This window comes from Rana temporaria, chromosome 4 (assembly GCF_905171775.1).
Source record: "Rana temporaria chromosome 4, aRanTem1.1, whole genome shotgun sequence".
In the NCBI taxonomy this organism is placed as follows: Eukaryota; Metazoa; Chordata; class Amphibia; order Anura; family Ranidae; genus Rana; species Rana temporaria.
Genome location: NC_053492.1, coordinates 66620951 through 66635375, shown reverse-complemented (window position 1 = coordinate 66635375; position 14425 = coordinate 66620951). Strand labels below are relative to the sequence as shown.

Genomic DNA, 14425 nt, shown 5'->3' with positions numbered 1-14425 from the left:
GTACTGGGGTAAATGGAAAAAATAAAATGGAAAAAAAAGCAGCATGCCAATAAAGAACCTTGAACATAAATAATAAAACCCATCAGAATTTGCATTAAATTTTAGATGCTTTAAAAAAATGCTGTGCGTGCTTTTGGGCTAAGCTGCTTGGTAGTATGAGTTTAGATATGAATGCACTTCGCAGGAATGTTTTCTTCTTTAATATGCTGAAACTACTACACAGCAGCCATAGCCATAAATAATATATGGGCCAGATAAATGCTGGTAGACCTGAGCAGAGGAGCATTAAAAAGAGGCTTTATACACAGAGGACTTCAATTGAAGGATGAAGAGGAAAATAGAGGGCGGAAGGGATTTCATAAATACAATGTGCTCGTGTGAGTGCGGGAATTATAGTAAAGGTGGATTACATTTTATATAAAGGCTAGTGGCTAATATAGACACAATTTCAATGAATAATATTTAAAAGTAGAAAGACAAACTACAGTCTCTGCTTGGCCTGCTCTCTGTACCTGGCTGCCCTGCTATCGAAGTCTCTATCCTCACTATGATATCCTCCTGCAGGATGTCTTGTATAGGGATCACAATGGCTTTGTAATGCATTGATCAAAGACATATAGCGTGATGCTAATACAGGATTATCGTAAAATGACAGATTAGGCTGTTCTGTTGCATAGAACCCAGAAATGTTAGACAAGTCACTCGGGGCATTTGACTGTTCCGTCAAACTCTTTGGCACAAAACTCTGGTGTGTAATTCCTCAATACGCATACACTTTCTAAAGGAGCTGCAGCCTGAGTAGAAAAGCCTGTCTTCTGCCAGCTGTAATGAGCGATCGGATTTTTTTATCGACAAAATTGAAAACATTCGGGAAATAATTCAACAGAGAAAAACAACCAACCTCACGCAGTCACAGCAAGAAGAGGAAGTCAATACAAACATTATACAACCGACGAATTTTGTGCTGATCACGATCACCATCATCACCCCCAAAAACATCATCAGAAGCCTCTGAGACAAGGGAGCTGCGGTGGCTCAACGTGATTGGCACTGCACTGACTAGCCATTCACCTCTGCAGCCAGGGGTTCGGATCCCGGTCTCGGCTACATGTGAATTGAGTTTGGTGGTCTCAGCCCGTGGGTGTGCTATGCGAGGTAAGCCTGCGCTTAGTACGCCCACCCCCCAACAGTAGAGCAGTAGATCCCTGTCCTGTCACTAGGCAGAACAAGGAAATGCCTTGTTTACAATGGCATCTCCCTGTTCTGCACCCGGCGGACATCGAGTCCATAAAGACATGGGTGAGCGAGTTTGGGGTGGAGAAACTTGACTGGTCTACACAGAGTCACCTGTCCTCAACCCGATAGAACACCTTTGGGATAAATTTGAGCGGAGACTGTGAGCCAGGCCTTCTTGTTTAATACTAGTGCCTGACCTCACAAATGCACTAATGGTCAAACATTCCCATAAACCTTGTGGACAGCCTTCCCAGAAGAGTTGAAGCAATTATAGCTGCAAAGGGTGGGCCAACTCAATATTGAACCCTACGGACTAAGACTCCTTTACGCATTTTTCCACATACTGGGGCAGATCCACAGAGCGAGTATGCCGGCGTATCTACTGATACGCCGGTGTACTTTGAAATTACCCACGTCGTATCTTTGGTATGAATCCTCAAACCAAGATACAACGGCATCTGGGTTAGATCCGACAGGTATACGTCCTCGTACGCCTTCGGGATCTAAGATGCAATACTTCGGCGTCCACTGGGTGGCGTTCACAACGTTTTTCGTGACGGGTATGCAAATTAGCTATTTCCGTCGATCCACGAACGTACGAGCGGCCGGCGCATTTTTTTCCGGCGTCTCTAGTCGGCTTTTTCCGGCGTATAGTTAAAGCTGGTATTTCGTCGCGTATAGTTAGACCTGCCATGTTAAGTATGGCCGTCGTTCCCACGTTTATTTAGAATTTTTTTTTTTTTCGCGTAAGTCGTTCGTGAATCGGGATGGATGTAATTCACGTCTAAGTTAAAAAATTACGTTGTTGCGACGTCATTTAGCGCAATGCACGGCAGGAAATGTAGAAACGGAGCATGCGCAGTTCATTCGGCGCTGCGACGCGCTTCATTTAATCGAAACACGCCCCCTAATTGCCAATTTGAATTCCGCCGCCAGAGATAGACTACGCCGCCGTAACTTACGGCACAAATTCTTCCAGGATTCAAACTAAAGCCAGGTAAGATACGGCGGCGTAGCATATCTCTGATACGCTGCGCGGGTGCAGATCTCTGTGGATCTGCCCCACTGTATTTTGCACATTCTCACACACACTAAAAACATGCTTCTTGCTTTGTGCTTCCATTACCAATAAATGGCGCTTGTGGTGGGCAACAAATGTTTTTCATGCACTAAACTAGTTAACTAGGGTTAAAGTTTACAGGCTATGCAATGAAGTTGATTAGGTCTGGATATAGCACTCTGCCCTCCCCTTTTGTATACCTGACCTGTGTTTACATTGGAGGTTGGTAGGCTGCCAAGTCACTGCTGGAAGGGGGGAGCAGGGGGATTTGAGCTTCTAAAAGTGAAAGTGCTAATGTCTCCACACTGTGGGCAGCTACCGTAATCATTATGGGTTTGTTTCAAAGCTGATTTACAGCTAATTTACTGCTACTGTAAATATCTAAATGTCCATGGCCGGGTCAAGGTTCTGCTATTAAAAGTTTTTTGCTAGACTCTTTCATGTTTGGTAATACTAAGTCATTCACTTTAAACCTACTATAAGATGTTCAACAGATGAAAATAAATCAAAGTTTAAAGTTCAAAAGAGTGTTCTGTATAGTGGGATGAAGTAGAGTCTCATACTCTGCGCTTTGTCTGGTGGTTTCAATACGCTCAGGGCTAAGTGTCTTTGATAAACTTGAATGAATAAAGCTGACTTCTATGAGGCGTACTTTCACAGCTGCTTTTATCTAGGTATTTATTATCTTTAGATCTGCGGCGTGCTCTCGCCCCCTCAAATGTTGCCAACATCATAAAAACCGCTTGTCGTGGTTTGTTTTTGTCCAGGTGGTTATGCATCTGCGTGACAAAGTGGAGCTGATATCAGAACACTCAAGACAGCTGTATTTTATCCAGAGTTTGTCTTGTTATTAGACAAGTGGGTGACTAAAGCGCTAGCCAACAGTGAAAATTAAAAGTGACCAGTGAAAAACAAAATGCTGCTCAAATCTAAAATGTGCTAACAACAAATAAAGGTCTGAATAAAGAATGATGAGCGCAAACTGAAAATCTAAAAGTGAATATAAAGACAGTCCATAGGGGACTGATAACAATCAATAAAGATATGCAGTGAATTCAAAATTAGTGAAAACCCAAAACTGATAATAAATCCCAAAATAAAAGTCCAAATATATAAATCAAAGTTTGGATAAATCAATCTAGTGTGCCAGTGATAAACAAAACTTCTGCACTTCGGGCATCAATGTGGACAATCTTGATAACTCTTTGCTTAGCCTGGGCTCGCAGTGCGCTTACCTCCAGACACTAGGTCATGCGTGTCAACGAAATCCTCCCAAAACTGGAACAGAATCCAAACAGTGGGTAACACGTGTTGCACGGAATCTTCCCAGTGCTGAGATAGAATCGAGGGGCGTTCTCTGTATCCAATACCAGTATAGGTCCAGGCGCAGCGAAGTCGACTCCACAGGATAGCCACAAGGTGTATCAGGAGCAAATGTAGAAATAAAAAGCTCTCATGGTGAAGTATGCAAGCACTTTAAAATTTAATAAAGGTAAAGATGTGCTTACATTGAAAAAACGAATAAAACGCCAAACAGCGGCACTTCCGGTGGACGGTCAGGGTGTCACGTCACTTCCGGTCACATCTAACCTTATGCATTACGTCACGACACGTGACTTCATCGGAGGTTACTGAGTGACTAATGGATACTGCCTTATATTGATACAAACAGGAAATGGTCCAGCAGCCATTTTAGATTACAAAAGCTCTGTTCAAATGCCATTTTGTAATGTAAAATGGCTGCTGGACCATTTCCTGTTTGTATCAATATAAGGCAGTATCCATTAGTCACTCAGTAACCTCCGATGAAGTCACGTGTCGTGACGTAATGCATAAGGTTAGATGTGACCGGAAGTGACGTGACACCCTGACCGTCCACCGGAAGTGCCGCTGTTTGGCGTTTTATTCGTTTTTTCAATGTAAGCACATCTTTACCTTTATTAAATTTTAAAGTGCTTGCATACTTCACCATGAGAGCTTTTTATTTCTACATTTTCTCCTGATACACCTTGTGGCTATCCTGTGGAGTCGACTTCGCTGCGCCTGGACCTATACTGGTATTGGATACAGAGAACGCCCCTCGATTCTATCTCGGCACTGGGAAGATTCCGTGCAACACGTGTTACCCACTGTTTGGATTCTGTTCCAGTTTTGGGAGGATTTCGTTGACACGCATGACCTAGTGTCTGGAGGTAAGCGCACTGCGAGCCCAGGCTAAGCAAAGAGTTATCAAGATTGTCCACATTGATGCCCGAAGTGCAGAAGTTTTGTTTATCACTGGCACACTAGATTGATTTATCCAAACTTTGATTTATATATTTGGACTTTTATTTTGGGATTTATTATCAGTTTTGGGTTATTTCACTAATTTTGAATTCACTGCATATCTTTATTGATTGTTATCAGTCCCCTATGGACTGTCTTTATATTGTCTTGTTATTAACTCAGAAATTTCAAAGGCAAATATGCAGTTCGCCAAGTAGTCAAAAAAGATAAAGAAGTTCCTGTCGGTTTAAGGAGGGGTTCTTCACAGTAAGAGCAGTAAAAGTCAAAACCTTTGAAATTGGGGTGCTGTCTGTTTCCCATTGAGGATATTTCCGCCACTGCCTGTCCCAGAGACACAACAAGAAGTGAGAGCTTTTTTTTATGAATAAAGTTTAATAAGGTGATTTTACAAATAACACACTTATTGTTCTAGGGCAGGGATCTCCAAACTTTTCAAACAAAGGGCCAGTTTATTGTCCTTCAGACTTTAGGAGGGCCGGATTGTGGACAGCGGGGGCAAAAAATGTCCCAGGCCCGACATCAGTGAGAATAAATATTGCCTCAGGGTTGGTGGTCAATACTCGAGTTAATACGTTTTCCCAGTTTTTTTGTGGTAAAATTAGGTGCCTCTGCTTATATTCGGGTCGGTTTATACTCGAGTATATACGGTATATATATATAATATTTATGATGACACTCAAATCTATTTCTCTGCCCCTCAACCCACTCCTTCATTTTCCTCACGTATCACTAATTTACTATCAGATATATCACTTTGGATGTCACGTCACTTCCTCAAACTCAACCTATCCAAAACCGAACTTATCATTTTTCCTCCCCCACGTGCCTCTTCCCCTGATCTTTCTGTCAAAATTGATGGCACAACTATCAGCCCATCCCCACATGTCAAGGTCCTAGGAGTAGTCCTGGACTCTGAACTGTCCTTTAAGCCTCATGTTCAATCACTGTCCAAATCTTGCCGCCTCAACCTCCGCAACATCTCCAAAATACGCCCCTTTCTAACCAATGACGCCACAAAGCTCTTAATTCACTCCCTGGTCAACTCTCGCCTTGATTACTGCAATTCCCTTCTCATTGGCTTACCGCTGCATACTCTAACCCCCCTTCAATCCATCATGAATGCTGCGGCCAGACTTATCCACCTTACCAACCGCTCTGTCTCTGCTACTCCTCTCTGTCAGTCCATCCACTGGCTTCCGCTCGCCCAACGAATTAAATTCAAAATACTAACTACGGCCTACAAAGCCATCCACAATTCTGCCCCCTGCTACATCTCTGACCTAGTCTCCATATACCAACCTAATCGCTCTCTTCGTTCTTCTCAAGACCTCCTGCTCTCTAGCTCTCTCATCACCTCCTCCCATGCTCGTCTCCAGGACTTTTCCAGAGCCTCTCCAAGCCTATGGAACTCCTTACCCCAAACTATCCGTCTATCTCCTTCTCTTTTAGCTTTTCGAGGATCCCTGAAAACCCTCCTCTTCAGAGAAGCCTATCCTACCCACATCTAACAACTGTATTTTAACTTTGCCCACCTGATCACCCCACATCTACTACCCTCTGTTCCACTTCACCCTCCCTTCTAGATTGTAAGCTCTAACGAGCAGGGCCCTCTGATCATTCCTGTATTAAATTGTATTGTAACTATAATGTCTTCCCTGATGTTGTAAAGCGCTGCGTAAACTGTTGGCGCTATATAAATCCCGTATAATAATAATAATAATGTATAATAATATATATATATATATATATATATATATATATATATATATATATATATATATATATATATATATATATATATATATATATATATATACTTTAATTTCTATTTTAAGCTAGATGGGTTGTTTTTCAAGGTAAAGGTTCACATACTGTATTTAAATTATATACATACTAGACTACCTCTGTCAGGTTCCTTTCATCCAATATATCTCTTACTTGTCATTCCAAATATGTATTTCCTTCTCTATAACGCTAATGAAGGGGAATTTTCTGGCCCCCGAAGGTGGGAGAATGCTGGGGGGGTCTCTAACCTTCTCTTTTAAAGATATTATCATGGGTATGCTGCAATGGATGGGCACCAGGAAAAAGTTTTGCCTTTAGTTTCCACTTTAAGGAAATAGAATGTACTTTCTGCCTTTAGCACAGTTTCCGTATTTCCTGGAGGTCATTCACATCCACTGATTGATTTTACTTGTTGATGTCAGATGTTCCTTAACCTTCCTCTAAACACAGGTCAGGTCATTTATTCCTAGCCAAGTAACTGATCATGACTTGTTAACCTACCACCTCATTTGTGTGATGATCAACATTAATGCTTTTAATTTGAACTTTTGCATTGACCTGCGAGACTTGGTAGCGTAATCATTATCACGTCGGGGGTCATTATAAATATATGTGTATTTTCATATCCAGCCAGTCAATAATAATTTCTCTGGAGATGCCGAGGCAAATGCATGGCAAGCGAACACCCTGCAGCGAGCTTGTACCTCCGAGCGGCGGTAGACTGTGATGTTAAAATCATCTCCTTTGTTGTTTTTTATTTTAATTCAAAGGCAACAGTGTCAATTCTAGAAGAGAAAAGAGGACTCAGATTTATTGACAATCTGCCATCATCATGGAGATTTGTTAATAAGTGTAAGTCTTGTCTTTATTTTTTCGATTCCAGTGGCAAGTCCCAGCAAAGCGGGAGGCTCTGGGAAAGTCAATAAGCGTAATATCTTTTATGAGTTGAAGTAATGTATTATGAATGAGAGTGTTATTAACATTATACTGTATCTATACTTTTTGGTATGCTGTTTGAAAATATACCAAGGGATTCAATAAAAGTTTGCTATTCTCAGCCACAGTTCACTGTTTAGAAAAATTCACAGTTCTGGGATGACCTAAAACCACTTATCGAATACTCCAAAAATGGATATTTGCCACCAGGTTCAAGCATGCATGCTAAGCGAGTGCCAGAAAATAGTGCATTTTACTAACCCTGCCCCATACCAGACTATTTATATGGGGTAGTTGGTTAGGGACCTCTGTCTATTGGTGGTGTCACACAACTTGATGCTGATTTAAAAAAAAAAAAACTTGGGAAACCCTACTGACTGTGCCCCATTTACCCCCCCCCCCCCATTTGTAGCCACACCAAAGAAAATCACACCTCAGTTTGAACAATTGGTCACAGACCTTTGGAACATGAGGGAACATTCACGGTATTCACAATATAAAGGGTATAAAGAGATGGGAAAGCCCAACTCTGGGAAATCAGAAAATCTTCTCTCTAGAGCAGTGGTCATTAACCCTGTCCTCAGGGCCCACTAACAGGCCAGGTTTTATGTATTACCTTGGAGAGATGCAGACTAGAATACTGCAATCACTGAGCAGCAAATGATATAACCTGTGATGTATTCGGTTATCTTTCAAACCTTGCCGGTTAGCGGGCCCTGAGGTCAGGGTTGATGACCACTGCTCTAGAGGGCATAGACAAGAAGATTTACTTACCTGATCCTTGGCTTCTCCATGTCTCCGTAATGTCTTCTCCCCATGCTTCAGTGATCAAGGGTCTATAGCCATGCATTGGACGTAATGACACTGAAGCCTTGTACACACGGTCGGACCAAACCGATGTGACTGGTCCGTCGGACCGCTTTCATCGGGTCACCTCTGAAGTGGCTGTACGGCCTGATATGTGTACACACCGTCAGTCCAAAATCCGATCGGGTCAGAACGCGGTGATGTCAAACACACGACATGCTGAATAAAATGAAGTTCAATGCTTCCAAGCATGCGTCGACTTGATTCTGAGCATGCGCAGGTTTTAAACCGATACTTTTCTGTACTAAACATCGGTTTGGTCCGATGGGGCAGCGGTCCATCGGTTCGGTTTTGAAGCATGTTTTAAAATTTTGGACCGAAGGAAAACAGGCCTATACACACGGTCGGTTTGGTCCGATGAAACTGAACTTCGGTTCTTTCTCATCGGTTCGGTCCGACCGTGTGTACGGGGCCTTAGAGACAATCCACCACCAGCACGGGGAAGCACCGTCTGCTGGAGGAGTGGAGGATTAGCCTAGACATAGCCCCACTGCAAGGGAGAATTTTCAAATTTCCCAGAGTTGGACTTTAAATACGAGGCACTAAGATATGCCTACATAGTTGGAAAGGATGCCTTGAGCCTATCGAGAAGAAGTTTGCATACTGCCTGCCTAAGAGCGGCCAGGGCCACTGTTAGGCTTTAGGAGACCCCATGATTTCTATCTGACAGGGCCCCCCTCGACCCCGCCTCTACCACAGACTATGCACGCTGAGCCCGCTCACTGCCTTGTATGCAGCCACACCTACATTACATATTGAGACACAGTAGCTGTGTTTTTGTTTTGTATTGTTTTATGCACTCACCCATACTGTAAATACCCCAGGTGTCCCACAATCCCCCCTTAGGTTCTATATATAAGAAGGAAGAATAGAAACAAGTGGGAAACTGGCACAGGGATGCACGCAGCACTTTATGCATCTCCATGATGGTAAAAGATGGCCCTGCACAGGATATGCATATCTGTGGCACCATGTTTGAATGGACCCTACATGAGGCTAAAGGATGCGCTTCACTGTCCTTATTTAATCATCATCATCATCATTATAATCATGATAATCACACAGTACAGGCGCTGTGGTTCAATGCACCTGCACTGTGTTATTAATAAGATGATAATGATTACATTTAGCTGTATCAATCATGAGCAACAGGGATATGGCCTAGGTGCCTGTGTGCAGGACTAAAAAAAAAGTCTCACCATCACTTTCACAACCTCCTGGGCCCCTCTGAGTGAAATGATGGAGTCCAGGTATACAATTTAGACCACCTGAGAGCACAGGGAATGCGAGGAACAGAGGGAAGCACAAATAGAGTGCCTGAACTTAAGCTGGCCATACACCATACAATTTTCTTATTCAAATTTCTTTAGATTTACCTTTAACTATGTAGTGCAAGGGCCTGCCTGATTGCATACAAATTGAAAGGGTTTAGGTTTGACCTCATATTATATGGTTTTGGTAAATCTAAGGGAAAATGCTTATGTAAAACCTACAGCTGTCACCCCCCTCACAAGTCACAAATTTTATGGGTTATGTGATTAAAAAATAAAAAGTTTCACGAAAGGCTTCAAGTATATAGGACTTTGATGTCAACCGGGAACTCATATGTGTACACAAATTACCAAATCATATGATTTGGTAATTTGTGTACACATATGAGTTCCCGATTGACATCAAAGTCCTATATACTTGAAGCCTTTCATGATTGATTCATTGCATGGGTCAATGCCCCTGGATATCATTTTGATGTTAGTAATTCGTTTCCCCACATCCTTAAAGCATATGGATTTTATGTACGTCATTTTTGCAGTTTAGACAATTTAAAAAATAAAAAAAACATGGTAACATGAACATTGATATTTTGTACTACTATTGTTTTATGCACTCGCCCATACTGTACATATCCCAGTTGTCCCACAACCCCCCCCCCCCTTTAGGCTCATATATGTTAGTAGGAAGTTGAGTTGTTAAACATGGAACTGCAGCCCTCAAATTTGATCAAATTTGTTTGGGCAAGCCTTGCTATTATACAAAATGTTGTTGACAGTGGAGACAAAAGTCCTTATATCGAATACTTCAATTTGAGAAAAATTACTTCTCTGGCACAGAATAACAGTAGTCTTAATGCATTCTCAGCCCCCCTTATACTCAGCCCCCCTTATACTTACCCAAGCCACAAGGCTCTCTCAGCTCTTTATCTTCTCACTGGAGATCCGAGACAGCAGCTGGAGTCATTGGTTCCTGCTGCTGTCAATCACAACCAGTGAAGAGGAAGCAAGGGGAGTCGTCTAAGCAATGCTCTGTGTGTCAACAGACACACAGAGCGCTGGTCGGGAGTGAGTACGCACAAGTTCCCCGATAGCAAGCGGCACAGAGGGGTAAGAAGCCAGGAGAGCCAGTGAGGGACCCCAAAAGAGAAGGATCAGCATTGCTCTGGTCAAAACCATTGGTCATTGGTCTTCTTTGGTCAAATTGGTCTGCTCTGGTCAAATCTTACCAGAGCAGGTAAGTATAACATATTTATTATTTAAAATAAAAAATAAAATCCTTAATGATCACTTAGCTATTTAGAGTAAAAAAAGGAAAGACTGTTTAGTGAATTTGTCCATTATATGATTTTGTATTTTGGCAAGCAGATATATTTCTGGGAGGAATGATAACTACCGGCCCGAAATGGTGCTTAATAAGAATTGGATTTGTCCAGTAAGACACTTTTTGTCCTAGGGTGACAATGCTCATCCACCGTACTAATTAAATAAAAAATAAACATTGTCATCCTAGGACAGGAACTGTTTAAGAGCACCTTTTCTCTTTTTTTTTATAAAACGTGGGTTAGGTGTTATGTGGTCCACAGAGATAGCTGAAAACCGTCAGCAAAGGCAGAGAACATAGGAAGTTACCAGATTTCTGGCAGTATTAACATACTACATACTGAATAACAAAATGGTTTCAATGGAACATCTGTCAGACCAAAATGGAGCAAATAAGAGAACTTCATTGTTAGGGCTTACGCATATTTTACAATGGGGTGCCCTCAGATCCAGCAACAGGTTCTTAAGCATGCTCAAGAGGATAATTTCTTATGCCGCGTACACACGACCATTTTTAATGGTCTAGAAAAAAACGACGTTTTTTTCGACCTGATTTTTGTCAAGCCTAAAATGCTTGAGCAAAGCACGGTGACGTACAACACGTACGACGGCACTATAAAGGGGAAGTTCCATTCAGATGGAGTCACCCTTGAGACTGCTTTTTCTGATTTTGTGTTAGTAAAAATTTGGTGAGAGACAATTTGCGCTTTTCAGTCTTCGTGCTTTTCAGTTAGTTACAGCGTGACAAATGTTTTATCTCCATTACGAACGCTAGTTTTACCAGAACGAGTGCTCCCGTCTCATAACTTGCTTCTGAGCATGTGCGTTTTTTTCACGTTAAAGCTTACACACAACCGTATTTTACCCGAAAAAAATAGAGCATGTTCTAAATTTGTAATGGTCATTTTTCACGTCATGAAAAATGCTCTGGAGCCTACACACGATCGTTTTTAATGACATTTAAAAAAAAAAAAACATTTTTCACGTCATGAAAAACGGTTGTGTGTACGCGGCATTAGGGTCTTAGGCTAAAATCAATTAGGCATGTGTTTGAAGGGCTCTTCCAAACTAAGGACTGCTAGAGTGGATCTATAGGAGTCAATTATCATCAAGTATCAAATCAAGTTGTCATTATCAGGAAGCCAATCCAGAGCAGTAATTGACAACGGACACTGGATTGCATGCATTTAAACAGGAAGTAATAAGTAACTCCAATGCCACATCCATAATAAAGTTCAAAGTAGAAAGAAAAACATTTGGCTGAACTTTAGAGGCAAGAAGAAGCAGACCAGTGAAACGCGTTGACGCACAGGGGCTCATTCACTTAATAATGTGTAAACATCACTATTGTTAAATTGTTGGATTAATATGGCTGTTTTTGTTTTTTCCATATGTCGATACACGTTTTTGCTGATGCATGCTTTTGCTTCCTATTTTACCTCTAAAGTCTGGCCAAACTTTTTCCTTTATTCTTTAAACAGGAAATAATTCAAAGAGGCTGGAGGTGTCATAGTTTTTTTTCCTGTTACATTCCAACTTGTGATCTTGCCACTAATACACTTTCTGCCCTGGGGTGACATGTTCGCTGTACTGTGTAGCACCCTGATGTTTAGGCAGGGTTGCTAATAAATTTACCTGCCAGGTAAAGTTGCCTTGGCCAATTGATAGGAGATTAATTGATTCGACCCTAATTCTGGAAATGCTGCACTTTTCTCTTCTGTCACTAGATGGCTGGGTATCTGGTGGCATTTAATAAGACAAGGGCATTGCAAGGATAGATTAGGAATAGATGGGGTGTCTCCGCCAATAGGCATGAATTTTCTTAGATCCCTTGGCTTGCTGGGAGAGCATATTTATTTGGGTGAGGTCAGGTGATCAGGGTTCTATGCCACCTGGATGGCTGTCTGGGTGTACGCGTGCTGTACTGCCCCGGGCTACTAGGCCAGAGCCTGAGGCCTATCCCGGGGACATCTGGCTGTCTGAGGGCCTATCCAGAAGCAAGAGAGCAGCGCAGGGTTGGGATTGCGGCATGCACTCCAACCAAAAGTGATGGTTCTGCTGACTGGAGAACCTATCGCCACTAAGGTGGATTGCGGCATGCAGGCAAACCAAAAGTGATAATTCTGCTGGCCGTAGAACCTATCGTCACCATCCACTTTGGTTCCAGAGACCACCGTGAGTAGCTGAAGCAAGTACCAAAGCCGTATTCTCACCAACCGGGAATGGTGAAGAATTGGGAAACTTCAGCAGGTGTCAAGCCAGGGATCCAGCCAGCGGAGGTGGCGCTTGTAGAGCAGCCTTGTGTGCCATACCAGGGGCTGAGCAGGCCAGTGGGGTTACACTTGAGGAGTATCTGTGAGTGCCAAGCTAGGGACCCAGCATGGACATGGGGGTGACGCTTGAGACAGATACTGAGTAAGAAGATTGGAAGATCCAGTGGCAGCGGGTCTAGGTGACAGACTGGGAGCTCAGTTGAGTGAAGATCAAAAAGGAGATTGTGGAGGAAGTGAAAGAGTTCATGGAAACCTTTGTTAGAAACTGCTCAAGATTGCCATAGAAGATAGCGTGTCTACACATGCAGATGTGACATCCGGCTGGGTGCCTTTCCCTGCATGGCTGTCTACCTAGAAAAGTCTTGGAATCTGCTAATTAACATTGCAACTACTAAATGGTGTCCTGGCCCTAACCGTCTCTACCACAGTTCTGTTTAAAAGAGAATATATCTCTTTGCATTCAAGAAGTGTCTGGCACCCATTAATCTAACTTACATTGCATCCACCATGCCTCGTAACCCACTCTACACAGAAGGATGTCAGGTGTCCCTAACTCTTAGGCCCCGTACACACGTCCGAGGAACTCGGTGGGCAAAACACATTGTTTTGCTCGTCGAGTTCCTTGTGAAGCCGCCGAGGATCTCGGCGAGCCAAGTTTCCCCATTGACTAACGAGGAAATAGAGAACATGTTCTCTATTTGGCTCGACGAGTTCCTCGTCACCTTCCTCGGCCAAAAGTGTACACACGACTGGGTTTCTCGGCAGAATACGGCTCCGATCGAGTTTCTGGCTGAATTCTGCCGAGAAACTTGGTCGTGTGTACGGGGCCTGAAGGTCACCATTAGGCCTGGAGAGGCCCGAGACTTGGCTACAACTGTATTTGTGAAGAAGCGGTATCTATGGAGGAGCAGCTTTGTTACCTTAGGTTAAAGCGGTGGTTCACCCTTATTGACAACTTTCCATCATTAAATTAGGCATAGTAGCGTGAGCTACAGTATGCCTGTATTTATTTATTTAGCCCGGTACTCACTGTGCAATCCTAGCGAGAGGATTCCGACTCCCCGCGGGGAATGGGCGTTCCTATCCAGAGGGAGCATGATTGACGGCCGGCTATGGCACGTCACGCTCCCCGAAGATAGCCGGAGTAGGTCTTGGCTCTTCACGGCGCCTGCGCACAGACTATGCGCAGGCGCCGTGAAGCGCCAAGTCCTATTTCGGCTATTTCCGGAGAAGCGTGGCGCGCCATAGCCGGCCGTCAATCATGCTGCCTCTGGATAGGAACGCCCATTCCCCGCGGGGAGTCGGAATCATCTCGCTAGGATTGCACAGTGAGTACCGGGCTAAAAAAATAAATACAGGCATACTGTAGCTCGCGCTACTATGCCTAATTT

General features: G+C 43.1%; 1 protein-coding gene across 2 annotated transcripts in view; it reads left to right on the top strand.

The window, feature by feature from the left end:
* The window catches only part of KLHL29 (kelch like family member 29), a 1298229-nt gene that overhangs the window by 868337 nt on the left and 415467 nt on the right, over window positions 1-14425 (top strand). The window lies entirely within an intron of this gene.